Raw genomic sequence first — 12,317 nt, forward strand, 5'->3', positions numbered from 1 at the left:
GTCCATCATGGAACGTCAACACATTACGACTTGTAAGTGAAGTGATATAGCTATATGTAAAGTATTTATCAATTTGAGTAGCTTATTAGTTTGTTGTTTGTGCAGTGAAAACGAGCAACTTGATGGTCCTGTCCTCACTCAGTTGCCCGTAGACGATATTTTTACTCGGGATTTGGTAGATGCGCAGAGTCAGGAATATAATAGTGATTATGACAACAATGCCAATGAGTCTAGAGATGACACACCCTTCCCTGACGAGGGTGAAGATGCGGAGGAAGAGAATGCCGAACCTGATTTGACGAGGGAGCATGCTCCACCTCCCGTTAGACCAAGAGTGTACGAGTCCCACGTGCCGTTTCATTCAAGGCATATTCCCTACCTTGATCATTTGCCAAGTATGCAGGATGTGGATGCCCTCACAAGGGATTTTGAAGAAATCGGACAACAATGTAGGATGAGTCTAGACCAACGGTGCTGGCAAAGGGCATGCTTTTTCCTGATAAAGCGCGCCTAAGCAGGGCGGTGAAAATGTACAGCGTAAAAGAGTGTCGTGAGATGACGGTATGGGAGTCAAGTCCTGATCTATACAAGGCTGTTTGCCGCAGATTGTTTATGGGTTGTCATTTGATGCTGCGTGCGAGCAAGAAGAAAACAAGGTTGTGGAAAGTGGGTAAATATATTGGCACCCACAATTGTGAAATGGACACATTCAATGGGAATCACTTCAACTTGGATGTTGACTTGATTTCTCTTCAACTGATTCCACACATTGAAGCGTCCATAAGGTACAAGATCAAAGAGTGTATTACATACGTCCACCAGGAATATGGGTGTACTATTACCAAAAGAAAGGCATATCTTGGGATCAAACGTGCATTTGAAATTGTTTATGGTGACTGGGATAAGTCCCGCATTGCAACACTTTAACCCCGGGACTGTTGTTGAATGAAAGCTTGAGCGGAGTGCAGGAATATCAGAATATATATTCAGATACTTATTTTGGTCATTTAAACCAGCAATTGTTGGTTTTGTTCATTGCCGTCCGGTAATATCCATAGACGGTACTCATATCTATAGAAAGTATGATATTAAGATGTTGATCGTCGTTGTAGTAGATGCCAATGGATAAATATTTCCCCTAGCTTTTGCCATCTGTGCCAATAAAAGCCAAGAGACGTGGACGCTATTTTTGAACCACTTGAAGGAGCACGTTGCTAAACAACGTTTAGGTATTTGTCTAATATCTGATCGGCATGGGGGTATATTAAGTTCTGTAGAGCATTTTCCTGAATGGCCGGAACCGTATGCATACCACCGTTACTGTGTGAGGCACATGAAGGCCAATTTCCAGAAGAAATATCCCAACAAAGACTTGCATGATTTAATGTGGATGGCTGCAACTGATCACCAAGAGTGTAAATTCAGGAGGCGCATGGAATTGATCCGGTAGGAAGACAAAAGATCCTATCATTAGTTGATGCGACACGAGCTTCACAAGTGGCCATTGCATGCGGATGGTGGTAGACAATGGAGAACCCTGACTACAAATGTGTTGGAGTCTTTCAACGGGTTATTGAAGCCTGCACGTGGATTTCCTGCCACTGCCATGGTGCAGATGTCATTCAAACAGATGGCTGAGAGGTTTGTTGAAAGGCATAGAGGTGCATCGAAATTGATGGAGAGGGGTGTTGAATTTATGCCAATACCAATGAAAAGATTTGAGAAATACAGGAGGCGAGCACATTGGCATTCATTTTTACAGTATTGCAACGAGCGAAATATTTTTGAAGTTCGCACTGCTATACATCAAAACCGGGGGAATAATATACACAACGTAAATGAATCCAGCATGTTGTGTTCTTGTGGGAAATGATCCATCTACCACATGCCATGCTCACATGCCATCAAGTACTTTCAACATACAGGTTTAGGGCCAATCAACTATGTTGATAAGCAATACAGTATTGCTGCATACTTAAACACATATAATGGGCGGTTGCAGCCAGTGGGTGCTGAGCGTTATTGGCCGACGGAACCATTTAAAATGGTGTGTAAAAATGATTATTTGCGTAAGCTACAAGTGCAAAAAAGAACGTGTTTTTTTGATGTGATACCGTTTATGCGCGTAAATGTAGCATATGCTCGCAAACAGGACACGACCGTCGTATGTCCTTCAGCTGGTTTGGGTGGCAGTGGTAATTCAGCTCCTGGTGGAAGTTCATCTAATGTGCCCAACTATCAAGGATACACGTAGTGTTTGTTTCCGTAATGTGGTTGTAATAAGTGTATGTACTTGTTTATGTTGCAAGATGTATTAAATAAAATTATGTTTCCATTGTTGTTCAATATAATTGATATTTAACATTTCTCAGTTGAGTAAATTAATGAATTTCCCCATCCCGTTCATGTAATAAAAAATAGTATTGGATTAAAAATCGGAATTTTTTAGGTTGACTTTCGAATTTCACTCTAAAATTATTAAAAAACTACACTGTTAGAGGAGCAAGATGTTTGATAAATATGTGAATATATATTGCGCAATAAAATACTACGTTATATGTGTTGTCTTGTCGATCTGAAAAGCTGCCCGCCTGCGAAAAAGCTGTTTTGTATCCGAAAGAATCTTTAACACGCGAAGCATAGCGCGGTTAAATACTACGTTATGTGTGAGTATAGAGTGGTTAAATACTACGCTATGTGTGTTGTCTTGTCGATCTGAAAAGCTGCCCGCCTGCGAAAAAGCTGTTTTGTATCCGAAAGAATCATTAACACGCGAAGCATAGCGCGGTTAAATACTACGTTATGTGTGAGCATAACGCGGTTAAATACTACGTTATGTGTGTTGTCTTGTCGATTTGAAAAGTTGCCCGCCTGCGAAAAAGCTGTTTTGTATCCGAAAGAATCTTTAACACGTGAGGCATATCACAATTAAATACTACGTTATGTGTGAGCACAGCGCGGTTAAATACTGTGAGCACGTGATTTTTGCCCTATATGAATTATTCCCAAAAATTCAAACAAAATGATTTCTTTATAATTTTATAATTTTTGTGAATTTTCGTGGCATTTTCTGTTAATTGTTTGCATTTTGTTTGTGCATTTTAATTAGTGAAAAATACAAAAAATGTGTTACATGTGCATTTAGGAGTTAATTTTGCATTGTTGCATTAATTAGTAATCAAGTTATTTTACAAAAAGAAAATAAAAAAAATAGTGTAATTTGCACTTTTAATTTTAGCTTTTATTTTAAGTAGCTCCTCTTTTAATTTGTTTGTAATTAACTGTGTTAACTATCATTTAGGTTTAATTAGTGCTTTTATTTTATTTAATTAGTTTCTAAGAATTAATTTAGGAATTATTCTAATTTTGGAAAAAGAAAAAAAGAATTTGTGAAAAGAAATAAAAGGAAGAGGGATTTGAAAGTTAATTTGGGCCAATCTTTATTTTTAAAACACTCAGCCCAAACGGATCCCTCTCCCAAACCAAACAGAACCCTGACCCGCCCCATTGGCCCCAAATTATAACACAAATGAACGGACAACCCTAATCACCCAACTCAAGAAACGCGACTGTTCTTCTTCTCCAAAGAAAATCAAATTCAGCACCAAATTCGTCCCAAAAATCGCCAAAATGCAGGCGAGTGAATCCCAAATCCCTAACCCACGCGTTCCCCCCACCCTTCCTCTTACCGTTCTAACGGTTTCTGACGCCAAGATTCCCCTCTCCTCTCACTCGCTCAAATTTGAGTTATATCTCACGATTGGAAGGTTCTGTGGACGATATGCTGGATGAGTGTGAGGCGTTGGATTGATTTCACTCAATCCGAGCCCCACTTTCATCAAGGATTCGTCTTCAAAAGGAGCCTTATCCGATTTTGAGAGGGCGAGCTCGGCTAAAAATTGAGAGAAAAAAAAAGTTGAAAGGTTTCTGGAACTGATGGTTTTCTGAGTTTATTTTTCTTCTTTGACGAGTTCTTTCAAAGTTGAAGAGGAACATATATACAATTTTTATTTTTTGAATCCGGATTTGAATTCCAAGGAGATACAAATTGAAGTTCGAGCTTGGTTTTCTACTGTCGTCTTGCTGATTTGCTGCCGAACCTCGCTAGGATTTGGAGTCGAGAGTTGTATTGTCGAGTTTATAATTGTTATAAAGGAAATTTGCAACTTCAGGTTCAATTTTCCTCTCTTTTATTCTATGCGACTCTGTTTTGTTCCAATGCTTTTGAGCTATGAGATTCAGTTTATAGTGGTCTGTTTTGTGTTATAATTGAATTTCTTGCTGGTGAATCTCTTCGCAGTGGTGATGTATTTGAGTATGTTCAGTCAGTAAAAGCTGAGTTTGAAGGGTCGTCCTCTATGCTTTTTTATGCTTTAACTGTTATTTTGGTGTCGAGTTATCAATATCGAATCAAGATGTCATCACTTTCAAATGAACAATGAGTTCAACTTTGAAAAAATCGCGAGCGAGCATGAAACTTATGAGGTTACTTCTCATTATATGTTCTTTCCGGACTCTAAATGACCTTCTTCTGTGAACTCTCTTTGTTTATCAGATTTTCTTTTAAAATTAGAATTCAAAGAATTGTTTAGTTTTCTCTTTCCCTTGATTTCGTAACTATTTTGCCCTGTTCTTGCTGGTCTGGAGTTGCTGAAGCTCTCCTCATAGTATGTGCTCTTCATGGCTTACCAAATTGAGATGACCATTGAGGTTCATGTTTCCAGCAGCCATTTCTGCCTGTTGAACTTCTTAAAACAGAATTTAATATGAAATTTGTTAATAGTGTGTTCTGTTTTCCTTGAAATCAGTTTGTATTTGCTAGCCTCTCCTGAATCTTTTGTCCTGTTGAAGCGTAAAGGATGAGATTCCATTCCCTGTTTAAATGGTTAAGTGCTTTGATCTAGTCGATGGATGAGGCATGTTGTTTTATTTCGGTTTTGTTTTATAGAAGTTGGCAGTGTCTAGCCCGAGCTAGCGACTGAGTCACGAGTTTGAAATCAGGGAAAGTTTTTCTTTAACTGCCATCTTGTTTGAGAGTATAAGTGTGCATTGTTGAATCCTTGTTTATGAATCTGTGTCGACCTGTGAAAGAGATAGATAAGTTGGTTTAACGAGGAGAGGAGTTCAGAGATGGATTGCTGGATGAAAATCCTAATTGTGCTTGGGTTAACTTTGATTGTTTGATAGTTCTTGTGTAGAATGATAACAAGCTGAATGTGATGAAGCTTGACGACATGGGCCTAAACAATTTTAAGTGTTTTGTTTACTCTGAGCTGTGAATTTACATATCAAACTGAATTTTTTAATTGCTGCGTGACCTCCCAGAGTTGCTGCTACAGATCTACTTTTCCTATTCTTTGGTTGTATTCTGCATCAGGTTGTCTTTTCCATTTGGCTATCACTAAGGCACACACACACCATGAACTTGAATTACAATGATGGAGATAAAACAATTGGATTGTTTTCGATCCTAGTTACTGTCCAGTCTTGCCTTTCCCTCCTAGCTTGAAGTCTCTCTTTTGGGTATTGGCACATGATTTGCTTGATGAATCCTTCTACGTTGTTTAACTAAGGTGGTAAATTATTCTTCAGTGATTCTTGTCAGCTCTCATCTTTAAATTTCTTGTATGTGTTGGAGCTTCTTCAAGCAAATATATGAAAATGGCGATTCTATGGCGCAAATCCTCCTGGCATAATGTTAACTGAATCATTCACTTTTGGGTGTCATCTATTTATAATCGAGTTCAATCTGGATCTTGGCATGCTCCTATTTTGTCCATTCTTTGTCCCTGGTTCATTGAGAAATCCTGATATAGTTTGTTCCTTTTGTCGCTTATATGGTCGTTTGTAAAGCTTTTGCTATTTTGTTGGAAGATTATGACAGTTTCCTTCTTATGTCTAAATACAAAGTTGGTTAATGGATGCAGATATTTGGGTGCTACAGTATAGGTTCATTTTCTGGTAGTCATTCGAAAATCAGAGACCCCAGTGGTTTGAACAAGATATTAGTTGGTTCGAGTTTAAAAATTGAATAATTAATAAACATCCGTAGTTTACTTTAGTTGAGTACAATCCTTTGAAATTAGAATCGAGGCGTGCCATTTAGCAAATTTTCATGGCCCTCGCAAAGTTGAAAACGCGTAGGGTCTTTAGGCGCGTTGTTTTAATAATTTACCTTCCTAAACTCGGGTGCACATTTATGTGACCCAAATCCAAATCTCAACGATGTTAAAATATGTCAAAAACCATGGGTGCATTTATGTGACGTGGTTCAAGACGTGTTTTAATAACGTTGCAATATTCCTTAAAATTAAATAAAAGCGGTAAATAAGCTAAAATTTGCACATAGGCTCATAATTGTTTAAAATTAAATAATTAAGCCGAATATAACAGTTGAGCAACCGTGCTAGAACCACGGAACTCGGGAATGCCTAACACCTTCTCCCGGGTTAACAGAATTCCTTACTCGGATTTCTGGTGCGCGAACTGTTAAACAAGTGTATTTCATTCCTGTGGCAGTCTCCTATTCTTCCGAGAGGTTAGCTGAGATCTATATCCGGGAGAGTGTTCGTCTTCATGGTGTGCCCGTGTCTATCATTTCTGATCGAGGTACACAGTTTGCCTCATATTTTTAGAGGGCAGTACAGCATTTGTTGGGTACACGGGTCGAGTTGAGCATAACATGTCATCCTCAGACGGATGGGTAGTCCGAGCGTAATATTCAGGTTTTGAAGGATATGCTCCGAGCACGTGTTATCGACTTTGGAGGCTCGTGGGATCAATTCTTGCCTTTAGCGGAGTTCACCTACAACAACAGTTACCAGTCGAGCATCCAGATGGCTCCCTATGAGGCTTTATATGGTAGGCGGTGTCGGTCGCCAGTTGGATTGTTTGAGCCGGGAGAGGCTCGGTTGTTGGGTACACATTTAGTTCAGGATGCCTTGGATAAGGTTAAGATCATTCAGGATAATCTTCATACCGCTCAGTCCAGGATGAAGAGTTATGCCGACCACAAGGTTCGTGATGTGACATTCATGGTCGGAGAGCGAGTGTTGCTCCAGGTGTCGCCCATGAAGGGCGTGATGAGATTTGGGAAGAAGGGCAAGCTAAGCCCTAGGTTCATTGGTCCTTTTGAGATTCTTTATCGAGTGGGAAAGGTGGCTTACAGACTTGCGTTGCCACCGAGTTTATCCACTGTGCACCTAGTGTTTCATGTGTCCATGCTTCGAAAGTATCACGTCAATCCATCCCACGTGTTAGACTTCAGCACTGTCCAGTTGGACAAGGATTTGACCTATAAGGAGGAGCCGATAGCTATTCTAGACCGGCAGGTTCGCCAGTTGAGATCGAAGAAGTTCCCTTTAGTTCGTGTTCATTGGAGAGATCAGCCTGCCGAGGCAGCTACGTAGGAGTCCGAGTCCGATATGTGGAGCCGATATCCCCATTTTTTCCCTGAATCAAGTACTTCTTTTCTATGTCTGTTCGAGGATGATCAGTTGTTTTACAGGTGGAGGATGTGATGACCCAAAAGGTCATCACTTGATTTATCAACCAATTCTATGTTCCGAGGCCTTAAAAACCTCCTTTTATCTCACCTTCATTTGCGTGCGTGGTCCAGACGTATATCCGGAATGCTTTGAAAATTTGATAAAAAAGCTAATTTTGACTTAACAATTAAATTTAAGTTGACTTCGGTAAATATTTTAGGTAAACGTACTCGGACCCGTGATTTGACGGTCCCGGAGGGTCCGTAGAAAAATAAGGGACTTGGGCGTATGCCCGGAATCGAATTCCGTGGTCCCAATCCCGAGAAATGAATTTTTGAAGAAAATTGTTTAACTGAAATTTTAAGAATTTTTGGAAATTTAAATGTATTTGAATTTGATGGTATCGGGCCCGTATTTTGGTTCCGGAACCCGGTACAGGTAAACGAACTTGATATGACGTGTATAACCCTCGGTTGTTAAAAATTTGAACTTAAGAGTTATGGAGATTTTTCTTTGATTTTGATGCTAAACTCGTAGTTAGAGATGTTAATTTGGCGATTTGATCGCACGAGTAAGTCCATATGATATTTTTGAGTTAGTATGCATATTTGGTTTGGAGCTCCGAGGGCTCGGGTGAGTTTCGGATAGGTTTCGGGGTGTTTTGGACTTAGGATTTTCTATTGTTTCGCTGCTTTTGGTGTGTTGGTGTATTGTTCTTCGCATTCGTAAAGGAACTCTCGCGAACGCAAAGAGTAAGTTAGTCTGTGGGAGATTTTCTTCTACGCAAACGCGAGGCTCAGGTCGCGAACGCGAAGCACTGGGGGTGTTACCCTTCGCGAACGCGTCCTGGCTATCGCGAACGTGAAGGCCATTTGGCAGGGAACTGGGGGAAAGAGATTTTACCCTACACGAACGTGATGTAGGTCTCTCGAACGTGAAGGTCAGGGGGGTTAACCCTTCACGAATGCGACAGGCTTCTCGCGAACGTGAAGAAGACCTGTCCAGTGAATTAAAAATAAAGCCAAAAACGAGAATAAGCCATATTTTCATATCTCCTTCCCAAAAATTAGACCTTAGGCGATTTTTGAAGAAAAGTTCCAACCAAATCATAAGTATGTGTTCTTAAACTCATCTCCTTCATTTTTCATCAACACCCATTAGATTTCTAGGCCTAAACCTTGTTCTTCCATGGTAGAATTAGGGATTTTGGGTAGAATTAAGGCTTTTTGAATAATTGGAATTTAGACCTCGTTTTGGGGTCAGATTTCTAAACTAATTGCAGATTCGGGCTCGTGGGTGATTCGGTGATCGGTTTTTGGTCCGAACCTCGATTTTTGATCAAGCGGGCCCGGGGTCGATTTTTGACTTTTTGGGGGAAATGATAGAAAACCTATAGTTAAGCATTGGGTATGAATTCTTTAGCACCTATTGATGTTGTTAAATTAATTTGGGCTAGATACAAGTAATTGGAGGCGAATTCTAAAGGGAAAGCGGTGTTTGAGGCTTGAGTTGGCCGTGGAAGTTCGAGGTAAGTGTTTGGTCTAACCTTAGCTTAAGGGAATAGTATTGTGCTTTATTTGCTATGTGCTAGTGTAGTGTACGACGTATTGGTGTGGTGACGAGTATCTATACATTTATGTCAAGCATGCCCATGAGTCTTAACTTGTAATCGTTGTGTTTCTTAATAAGTAATACAAATGCCTAAATTGTTGATTCTCCGTGTTGAGCAAGACTTATGATTATCTTCGTGGTATTTTTTTATTGTTGAGCATTGGCTCCAGTTGAGGTTTCATTTGTGAAGTTAATTGTTGGTACAAGTTTGGTTATAGCTGATTCCCTTGCCGGGACATATTTATTTCTTACTGTTGATTCCCTTGCCGGGACGCGTTTATTCTTCTTGTTGATTCCCTTGCCGGGATGTTGTTGTTGCTATTTTTTGGGTGAGGAAAGAGAGATAAAGCACGAAGGGTGATGCCGTGCACATTCATATTTATGCATTTGGTGAGGAAAGAGTGATAAAGCACGAAGGGTGATGCCGTGTACATTTCATCGATATTGACGCATATGGTGAGGAAGAGAAATAAAGCACGAAGGGTGATACCGTGCACATTTATAATATTTACATGGTGAGGAAGAGAGATAAAGCACGAAGAGTGATGCCGTGCACATTGTTATTACTTGATTGCATTGGTGAGGACTGAGAGTAAGAGCACGAAGGGTGATGTTGTGCACTTATTGCCTGTTTGTTATGATTTCTTGCTGTTTCGGTTAAAGTACCTTAATTGTCTTGTTCCACTATTACTGTGATTATTTACGTTGGTGTTTCCCCCATAGCATGTTACCCCTCCCCCATTATTTTTTAATTATTTCTATTACTGTTATACTGCTAGGTACTGTTTAACTGCAGGATATGTTAATTGTTGTGTCCTAGCCTCGTCACTACTTCGCCGAGGTTAGGCTCGACACTTACCGTCACATGGGGTCGGTTGTGCTGATACTACACTCTGCGCTCTTTTGTGTAGATCCCGGTACTGGAGCATACATACTTTAGCTAGGGTTTGCTGCCTTCAGGAGACCCGAGGTAGTCCTGCAGACGTCCGCAGGTCTTGGTGTCCCCTTCCTATCTAGTTTTCTTCTGTTCTTTACTATTTCAGAGACAAACATATATTTATTTTGTTCAGACCCTATTTGTAGTATTCTTAGATAGTCTGTGAGATTGTGACACCAGTTTTGGGTGGTTTATGTTTATGGATTCGTATTGATACTAGCTTAATCGTTAAATTTCTTTCTTCCGCATTATTATTTTCCACTGTTTATGATATGTTGACTTGAAATTGTGAAGAGGTTAAAAATAAAAAGGGTAAATTAATCGGAATAGTTGGCTTGCCTAGCTTTCATTAGTAAGCGCCATCACGACACCCGAGGGTGGGAAATCCAGGTCTTGACAATCCATTCTAGGTCCAATGACCTCATCTCATCCAACATGACCATTTTAGTGACACGACACATCAATACAATCTAAAGCCACAACCCGCGAAATTCGTGAACCAATAAGCAACAATCCAAATGTACTCAAATTATGGAAAATGACCCAAATGAGATAATTGTCCCTCAAGCTTAAAAATTACCACCACAATGCAATGCTAAAAACCCATAACAAACCGCAGAACCAAAACACATGAATCTATCTGTAAGGCCCCGTGAAAATTTCTACTCAAAACCCGAATCTCGTAGTGCCATGTTAGGATTAGGTGTTAGAGATTCCTAAAATTCTTCGCGGTGAGCTTGCTCGCTGCGGTTCGGGCCCTTTGTACTGATCTATGTATTAAAAAGTCAAGAATTAAAGTTTTCTAGAAAAGTGCAACTATGCGGTCGAAAATGCGGTCACACATCAGGTATGCGGACCGCATATCCGCCGCAGAGTGAGTCAGTGTGTTGGTCAAATTGGAGGTCAACTATGCGGTCGATTATGCGATCGCATAACCAATATGCGGACCGCATAGTCGTCGCATAATTTCCTTAGGATTTTGTGAAGGGCAGTTCTGCGGTGCATTATGCGACCACAGAACGTGTATGCGGACCACATTCCAGCCGCAGACCCAAACAGTGTGTTCAGTTTTTGGGAAGCATTTTTACGGTCCATTATGCGGACCGCATGTCAACTTTGCGATCGCAGATCTGAGTCGGGGCTCTAATTTTCTAAATTTTAAACCCGACCCCCTGACGTTATATCATGTGCAATAGCTCATTTTGAGCATTTTTCTTGACACTTTTAGAGTGAGAGAGAGAGGTCTAAGAGAGGGAAAGTGCTTCCCATCAAAATTACTCCATGAATCCTCGTTAGATCATTGAAGATAGTCAAGTCAGGGACCTAAACCATCACGCCAAGAGGTAAGACTTCATCACCTCAGCTCTTATCTTTACACATAGCTACAATGGGTCATTGGGGAGGTAATTCATGGGGATAAGGGGAATTGCATTGCATGCATGTGTTCTTGAAGAATATGGGGAACTATAAATAAAGAGGCATGGGTAATGGGCTAGTGTAATCTTGCATAAAAGAACCATAAGGCCTTAATGAACACTAAATGCTCGATAGAATGCTCAAAAGAGCCAAGATTATGATCTTTTCCTGATTGTGAGTTAAATTGTGCTATATTGCTCAAATAGATTGAAGCGCGAACATTCCGGAACGTTATAGGATTAAGGAATGTTCGGTTGAGGTATGTATGGCTAAAACCCCGTCTTTTAGAAATTGAGCTTTATCGGTGGCTGTGTGAATACGGTAAGATTAAAATTGAATTGTTGTATTGATCGTTATTTCACTTGAATTGGTGTCACAACCTTATATGCATGGGAAGTGTGTCTCAATATGATCAAAATGCTACTCTTGATAACTTGAAAAGGGGCAAGGACTATGAATCACGAATTGAAATGCTTACACCTTAAATTGAAATCGAAGCTGCATATATTGTGCCATTTATGTGAAGTCTCCTCCATGCCTACAATTTTAATTGCTCTTGTGTGCACTTATTATCTTGAATTACAAATCTGATATTGAAATTCGGAATGATGTGAAATGTGGCCTAGTGCCAAATATATGACGTGATAGCTGTGGCCCCATGTGCCTACGGAATGATATATATGAAATAAAGATGTAAATGAGATGATTGATGGAAAAGGGAAACGCCTTGGTAAGGCGGCCTAGGCGATCGGGCCGAGATCGGACGCCATGCTACGCTCATGGTGGTAATGTGTATATGATTAAAGTGAATATTTCAAATGAGGCGACCTAGCCGATTGGGTCGTGGTCGGACTCCGCTCAAGATA

This window comes from Nicotiana attenuata, chromosome 1 (genome assembly GCF_001879085.1).
Source record: "Nicotiana attenuata strain UT chromosome 1, NIATTr2, whole genome shotgun sequence".
NCBI lineage: Eukaryota > Viridiplantae > Streptophyta > Magnoliopsida > Solanales > Solanaceae > Nicotiana > Nicotiana attenuata.